The following is a 7,990-nucleotide window of genomic DNA, read 5'->3' as shown; positions in this document are numbered from 1 at the left end:
GTCAGCTCGGTGTGGAAATGAAAAGTCGAAGCTCGGCATCGCCATCGGAAATGTAAGTTTCAATGTGCGAGTATGATTATTTAATAATGATTGACAATATTCATAATTACAATCACTTTTCTTTCAGGTCCATCACCGAGACACCAACGTCGTCAAACGAGTAACTCATTTAAATATTGTTTCTGTATTATTATCAATTCTTGGAAATGTTAATAATCTCAATCGCTTATAAATTTCAGCTCAGAATGTGATTCAGCTCGAAACAAAAAGTTGAACCTCGATCATATTATACGGAAAATAAGTTGTAACTGCTTATATCCATTATACTGAAGAGTATTCAAAGGTAAGTGGAGTCAGGTCGAGGTACAAGAAAACACGCAGGCAGGTTCCAACTCTTTATTGCTGCTCGTCCGGTGGAGGTCAGGATCCGAATGCCACCGTTTGAGAGCGCACCATACTTATAAATATTCAGCGCTCAGCGCATGCACGTTATGACACGTATAGTCATTGGTCAAGGAGTCGGGTGTAGCCATTGGCCGCAACGCCCGACTCCACCATTGGTCGGCGTCACCATGACGTCACCGGTCTACGGGGCGTCTCTCTATGTAACGTTACATAACCCCCTTCTTAAGAGAGATCGTCCCGATCGACCCATTAATTTAAAGTTACACTTAATACAATTACAAAACAGTTACATACAATTACAGTTGCACTTAGTTATTACTACAGTTAAGATTACGGATACAATTACAAGAACAAAACGGCTCCCTCCAATTAATTACAATTTTAAATCAGTTACACATAATTACAGTCAATATTCGACGGCCTTATACCTTGCGAGTCTATCCAGGTGCACCACCATTAATCGGTTTGAGCCGTCGAATTCCCTGCGTATCCTATAAACTACGTCACTAAGTTTGGTCACTATGGTGTACGGTCCTTCCCACATTGATTGCAGCTTTGGTGAAAGCCCTGGAGTCTTGGCAGGGTTGTACAGCCATACTCGGTCACCTGTTTCGTACGCCGGTTCGGTTCTGCGGACGTCGTATCGCGTCTTCATACGGCTATTCTGCATCCGGAGGTGGGCTCTGGCGAACCGATGTACCTTGGCCATGTCTTCGGTCAACTTCGTGGTATATCGGTGTGGATCCTGAGGTTCGCTGTCTGGTGGAGGGCCCCCATATAGTAGGTCCGCCGGCATGCGCAGTTCTCGTCCGTACATCATGGCTGCTGGTGATGCTCCTGTTGCATCGTGTTGGGCCGCTCTATATGCCATGAGGAAGTGCGGAACCAGCGTGTCCCAGTCGTCCTGCTCGTCGTTGACGAACTTCGTCAAGTGCGCCCGCATGGTTCGATTGAGTCGCTCGACCATTCCATCGGACTGAGGTCGGTATGGTGTTGTTCTCGTTTTGTGTACGCCCAGCCGGTCCAGTGCCTGACGGAACAACTTCGACTCGAAGTTTCGTCCCTGGTCAGAGTGCAGCTCGTTCGGGACGCCTAGCCGCGTGAACACTTGTTCTACCAGGGCGTCTGCTACGGTCTCTGCCTCCTGGTTCGGTAGTGGAATCGCTTCCGGCCACTTCGTGAAGTAGTCCATAGCCACCAGTATGTATCGGTTTCCTCGTTCGGTGGCCGGGAGTGGACCCAGAATGTCGACTGCCATTCGCTGTAGTGGCGTCCCCGAAAGGTACGGTTGAAGTGCCCCGCGATTCCTTCGGTGTGGCCCGTTGTGGGCCCCGCACTGTGCACATCGTTCGCATTACTGGGTGACGTCGATTCGACACGTCGGCCAGTAATATTTTTGGCGCACGTTTCGGTACGTTTTATTGATACCGAAGTGGCCCCCCGTGGGCGCGTTGTGCATCTCCCACATGATTTCGGGTATCTTCTCAGTCGGCACCACCAGCTGCTTTGTGTGACGTGTTCCCGCGGTGTTCTCCCATCTCCGGTACAGCTTACCGCCTTCCACCTCCAATGCGTCCCATTGGGTCCACAGTATTTTCAGTTCCTGCTCCTCAGCAGATACTGTTTCCCACGGTGGTCTCGTTCCGGCGTTCTTCCACTCGACGATTTTGTCGATCGTCGAGTTTGTCATCTCGTTGGGCAAGATCCCTACGAGGGCTACTCGTGCTTCCGGTTCTGCGGGTTCTACTGGTTCCGTTCGGGCCGAGTCGTTTTCTTGATCGGTTGTCTCTGCGCGTGAGCATTTGGGACACTCTTCCGTACACGGCCTTCGCGATAGTGCGTCCGCGTTCCCGTGCTTTATCCCCGGTCGATGAATGATGGTCACGTTGTACTGGCCCAGAATTTCCAGCCACCTCGCCAACTGGCCCTCCGGTCTTTTGAAGTTCTTCAGCCACGTTAACGCTGAGTGGTCGGTTCGTAACGTGAACTTCGAGCCCGATAGGTAGTGGTGGAAGTGTTGAATGGCTTTAATTGCCGCCAATAGTTCTTTTCGGGTCACGCAATAGTTTTGTTCGGGTTTGTTCATTGTCCGGCTGAAATACCCGATCACTTTCTCCACCCCCCCCCCCCCTTGAACTTGACAAAACTGCACCGATGCTATGTTGACTGGCGTCGGTGTCCAACACATATCGCTCTCCCGGCTGGGGATACGACATAATTGGCGTGGTAGTCAGCGCTTCTTTCAATTTTTCGAACGCTTGTTCGCACGTCAGTGTCCACTTGAACTCGCGCCCTTTTTCCGTTAGCTGATGGAGTGGTTTCGCGATCTCGGCGAAATTGCGCACAAATTTTCGGTAGTACGTGGCCAGTCCCAGGAAGCTGCGCATTTGGGTTTGTGTTTTCGGAGTCGTCCAGTCCCGCACGGTTTGGACTTTCTTCGGATCTGTCGAAATTCCTTCGGCTGACACTCGGTGTCCCAGAAATTCGACCTCGCGGCAGCACAATCGACACTTGTCTGCATTCAATTTAAGGCCGGCTGCCTGTATCCGTTCGAACACATTGTTTAAATGCACCAAGTGTTCGTCGTAAGTTTTGCTGTGCACGATAATGTCGTCTAGATACACGAGGACATTGCTTATGTCACCGACCACTTTTGTCATTAACCGTACGAACGTCGCTGGCGCGTTACACAACCCGAATGGCATCACTTTGAACTGAAACAGACCGAACTCTGTTACGAACGCTGTCTTCTCGCGGTCTTCCGGGGCGACCGGTACCTGCCAGAATCCGCTCTGCAGATCCAGTGTGCTGAAGTAGCTCGCTCCGTTCAACTGGTCGAAAGTGTCGTCGATCCTCGGGATGGGGTGTGAATCTATTTTGGTGACGGTGTTCAGTTTCCGGTAGTCCACGCACATCCTTAGCGACCCGTCCTTTTTGGCGACCGGAACTACCGGTGACGCCCACGGCCCGTGCCCCGGTTCTATCGCGCCCTGCTTCAGTAAGTCGTCGATCATAGCGCGTACTTCCTCTTTCCGTGCTAGCGGTATCCTTCTCGGCGGCTGTTTCATCGGCTTCGCGTCTCCCACGTCGATGGTGTGGACCGCCTTGGTGGTCCTTCCTTGGTCCTTCTCGTCCCGGGCGAACGCTTTCTGATTTTCCCGAATCATGTTCTCGAGGCGCCGTTTCTCTTCTGGCAGAATATCGGCCCTCTCGAGTAACGCCGTGATCTTCGGGTGGGGTACTTCCCCGCGGATGCTCTTGACAGCAGGTGCGTTTTTCTTCCCTTTCTCGCGTTGCACGCCCCTGATGATACACTTCTCCTCTCCGCCCAACTCGAACGTAGCTCGGACATGTCTCAGTGCGTCCAGTCCCAACAATATGGGATCCTGGATATCCGCCACCGCTACGTTCCACGGAAACTTTTCGCCCTGCAGATTAAGTGTCACCCATATCCATCGGTGGATCTTGATGGTTTGGCCCGCCGCTTGCCGCGCTCTGCTGTAATGGCCCTTCATGACGGTGTAATCTTTAGGAGAGATCTTCGCGAACAGTTCCGGGTTGATCACCGTGATGCACGCCCCGGTGTCCCCCACCATTCGACACGGCACGCCTCCGATCTCTCTTTTCACGACAAACGAGCCGGCCGTGCCGCTGCCGTCCAGTTTGTTCACTCCGGGTGTTTTGCGTGCACCGGTGATCGGTCTGACCCGTAACAGGCCGATCACTGCTCGTTTCCCGAAGCCACCTCCTCCTCGTCGTCTTCATCCTCGTCGTTCGTTGGCTCCAGCTTCCGGACCCTCTTCTTGCGGCACAACCGGCTAATGTGTCCCGTTTGTCCGCAGTTCCAGCACGTCGGAGTAGTAGTGGCTGGTCGCGCTGTCTGGTCCGATGACACCCATCGTGGGGGTCGCACGGCCGGTCGAGATGGTCTGAACGCTCCCGCGTCGGGACGTACTGTTCTCGACGTTGGTTGTGCCGACCGTTGTTCCTTCGCTTCGAAGATGACGGCTTGTCGTGTTGCGTCGGCTCTGGTTATCACGTCCGCTGTAGTCGGGGTGATCCGGAGCGCGCCAAGTTTGGCCCGTAGACTGGGGTACGTGAAGGAGTTCGCCGCTATGCACACGGTCATGCGTTCGACTGCTTCGGCGTTCGTGTGGACGCCCTCCAGCATGTCTTCGCAGAGGGCTCGTATCGCATCTACGTGGTCCGCGGCTTGTTCTTCCGCACTCCATCTTCTCTGCTCCGCTGCCGCATGGCACGCAATCGGTGTACCCTGTCGTCTGAAGCGTTGTGCCAGCTCTTCCGTCAATTCGTCGTAGCTCAGCGTCGATGGCAGCTGACTGGCGAAAATGGCGGCCGCACCTCGGAGTTGGCAGCACAGTCGGTCCTCCAGGTTCGTCGTCTCCTTGTTCAGCCGTGCAGCAAACTCGAAGTGGTTGAGGAAGTCCTTCCACCGTTCAGTACCGTCGAACGTGGTGTAGTCGTACCGGTGGGAACGTTGCCGCACCCCGTACGTGTCTCGCTGTGCGGTCCGCCTGTCCTCGTAACATACCTCTGATCTCCTCGGTGGTTCTGGATGTACGTCGGCTTTCGGCTGCGTTGGTGTCGCAGACTTCTCCCAGGACTGCAAAAACGTGGCGAAGGTGTTTTGCAGGGACTGGACCTGCTCTTGGCAGCTCGCCATTCCCTGGCTTAGCTCCTTGTAGCTCGGCTCCGGTGTCCTTGGCACCCGGCTCCTCGACACCCGGCTCCTCAGCTCCTCCCGACTCCTCGACTCCTCCCGGCTCCTCGGCTCCTCCCGTCTCCGTCCTCCGTTGCTCGGCTCCCCAGGGCTTTGTTCTCGATTCAGCTCCATTTCTTCCGGCAGCGATGAAGACCTCGAATCCGCACCTTTGTGGCTCCTTGTCTCAACCATGTAGATCCCACTTCTGACACCAGTGAAGAGTATTCAAAGGTAAGTGGAGTCAGGTCGAGGTACAAGAAAACACGCAGGCAGGTTCCAACTCTTTATTGCTGCTCGTCCGGTGGAGGTCAGGATCCGAATGCCACCGTTCGAGAGCGCACCATACTTATAAATATTCAGCGCTCAGCGCATGCATGTTATGACACGTATAGTCATTGGTCAAGGAGTCGGGTGTAGCCATTGGCCGCAACGCCCGACTCCACCATTGGTCGGCGTCACCATGACGTCACCGGTCTACGGGGCGTCTCTCTATGTAACGTTACAATACGAATGATTATTTATAGTAAATCACATATATTGTTATTAATCGAATTAATTTAAATTTCAGCTCTGATAGCGGTTCTGAAAACAAAAATTGGGGCTGGGCCATGTTATCTGAAATGTAAGTAGTAACTGCTAATATTATTTCTCGATGGTAGACAATTACAATTACAATTACAATCACTTTACTTTCAGGTCCATTGGCGAGGCTACGTCCTCAATAAATGAGCCGATTAACTCACACCGTTTAACATACATATGTATATTATTCCCATGATATTATCAATTCTCGGATATGCAAATAATCGCTATAATTTCAGTTTCAGCACAAATTCTATTGGATTGTTTCCATGTCGATAAACGACGGCGGATCCTTTCATTTAAATATATATATACAATAACTACTATATATGTTAGCGTCAGTAATACGTTTTTGAAAGTGTTAGACATATATTATTTCCTACAGAAATCCTTGCCCGTGCTATTTCCTGTGCAAAAAATAATTTTGACTGAATATTTAAAAACAATAGTTCATCAATATGATTTAATATAATGTTATATTACTTTTACTATTTTCTTTGTTTTAGGAAAACCTCCCTGCCGTAAGAAGCTCTTAGTTAAGGTGACCAGGTTTTGAAAATGTCAAAGGAGGACACTTTGGTTAAAATGGGTATAAAATAAAATCGTTTAGTAACATTCTTTATTGATCATATCTTCGATAATTAATGTGTTTTTATATAATTTTTACTAGCAGGAATTACCCAACCTAAAAAATAAGCCAAGTATTTCGTGTGGACCTCCTGAATCGTTGAATAAATGCTGTGAAGCGACTTTGGCATTTCATTGGAATCCTGAACCCACCCCTACGCAACAATATGTATTATATAATAAGAGACTTTTGTCAATGGCTTCAAAAATTAAATACGAGAAGTTTGATTTTGTGTTTTGTAAGTATTTTTAATGCATAATTAGTCATAACTGATCCATCATATACTGAAAAAAAAAAATCATCATGGAATCGTTTTAACATGCTTTCAACGTCCGCTCTATTTCAGCTTATGTGACAATACTTCATCAATTAAATGATTTTATTTGTTTACTTTCAGGTGTGATGGCCTCAGAAGACTGAGTGAGTGGCTTATGAGACAATTCAATCCAAAAACTTAAGAAAAGACCTAAAATTTAATACATATTACTTAAAATTTCCAGTTCAAATTTTCGTGTTCGTGTTCGAACATTCTGATGCTATTTTCAATAATCAGTTGTTTTTTTGTGCAGTTTTTCTTTATTCTTATTAATTGCTTACTTTAGATTTTATTCCTCTTGAGTGCAAAATATGCATGGCGGATTTGAGTAGTTTGTCGAATTCTATTATCGATGATCTTAATTTTACTTTCAAAATGTGTTTTATCTGTGAGAAGATGGTTTTTTTTATATCGAATGAGTGGTTATTTCCATGCGGTTTTTCTTTATTATTGTAAAAACATGTTTTTCTGTAGTATAATGCCACATCCGCGTAAATAATCAAGCACTAACCTTTTACCCGTAAGTTCGTTTCAAAAAACTCGAAAAACTGTTTTTATTCCTGCAAAATATGTGTATATTGCTTTTTCAATTTAATTATTGAAATTTCATAAATCAAAATCCAAATACCAATCCAGACACAACTTCACTATTAAATATTTTTGTTTATTTAAAGATAACGTTTATTACAAGATTGAGAGGGAATAAAAATAAATTCAATGTTCTCAATGCTTATGAATAAATAAATAAATAAAATAACTTAACGTTACTTTGCTTATTTAAACCTAATTTTATTTACCTTAAAAATAAAATAGTTGACTTGCACGTATTTTGATGTGCTTAAATATTTATTTACCAATAATTCAATAAATTGGGTAACATGGTAATTTTTTTTAATTCCTTTAATTTTTTTATATTTGAAATATCGCAAATATTTTCATTTTTAATAATTTTATGCATTGGCAAGAAAAGTCGATCATACTATAATATAATAATTCGAGTCCGAATCGAATCATAGCAAAACGTCGGAGTCTGACTCCACAGCCCTGATCATAACTAAAGTTCAATTATATATTCCCCGTATGTTGGTCACCTGTCATGGCATTTATGAGAAATAATTAACTTCAGTAAATAATTAATATACGTTTCAATGCAACGAAAGGGTTGAGATATCCTTATCTATCGAGATAAAACCGCAGAACGACAGTGCTCCACATCATTCGCTGCTAATCTTTACAATTGGTAAGTCGAACTTTATTTTGCTTAGCACTTATAGTTATATTGTCTAATTTTTAACTTTGTTTTTCAGGAGAAATCTAAGAGAAAATCAGAAACAAG

This window comes from Arctopsyche grandis, chromosome 6 (genome assembly GCF_051622035.1).
Source record: "Arctopsyche grandis isolate Sample6627 chromosome 6, ASM5162203v2, whole genome shotgun sequence".
Taxonomy (NCBI): domain Eukaryota; kingdom Metazoa; phylum Arthropoda; class Insecta; order Trichoptera; family Hydropsychidae; genus Arctopsyche; species Arctopsyche grandis.
The sequence above is the reverse complement of the archived record's forward strand: the minus strand, read 5'-3'. Positions refer to the sequence as shown.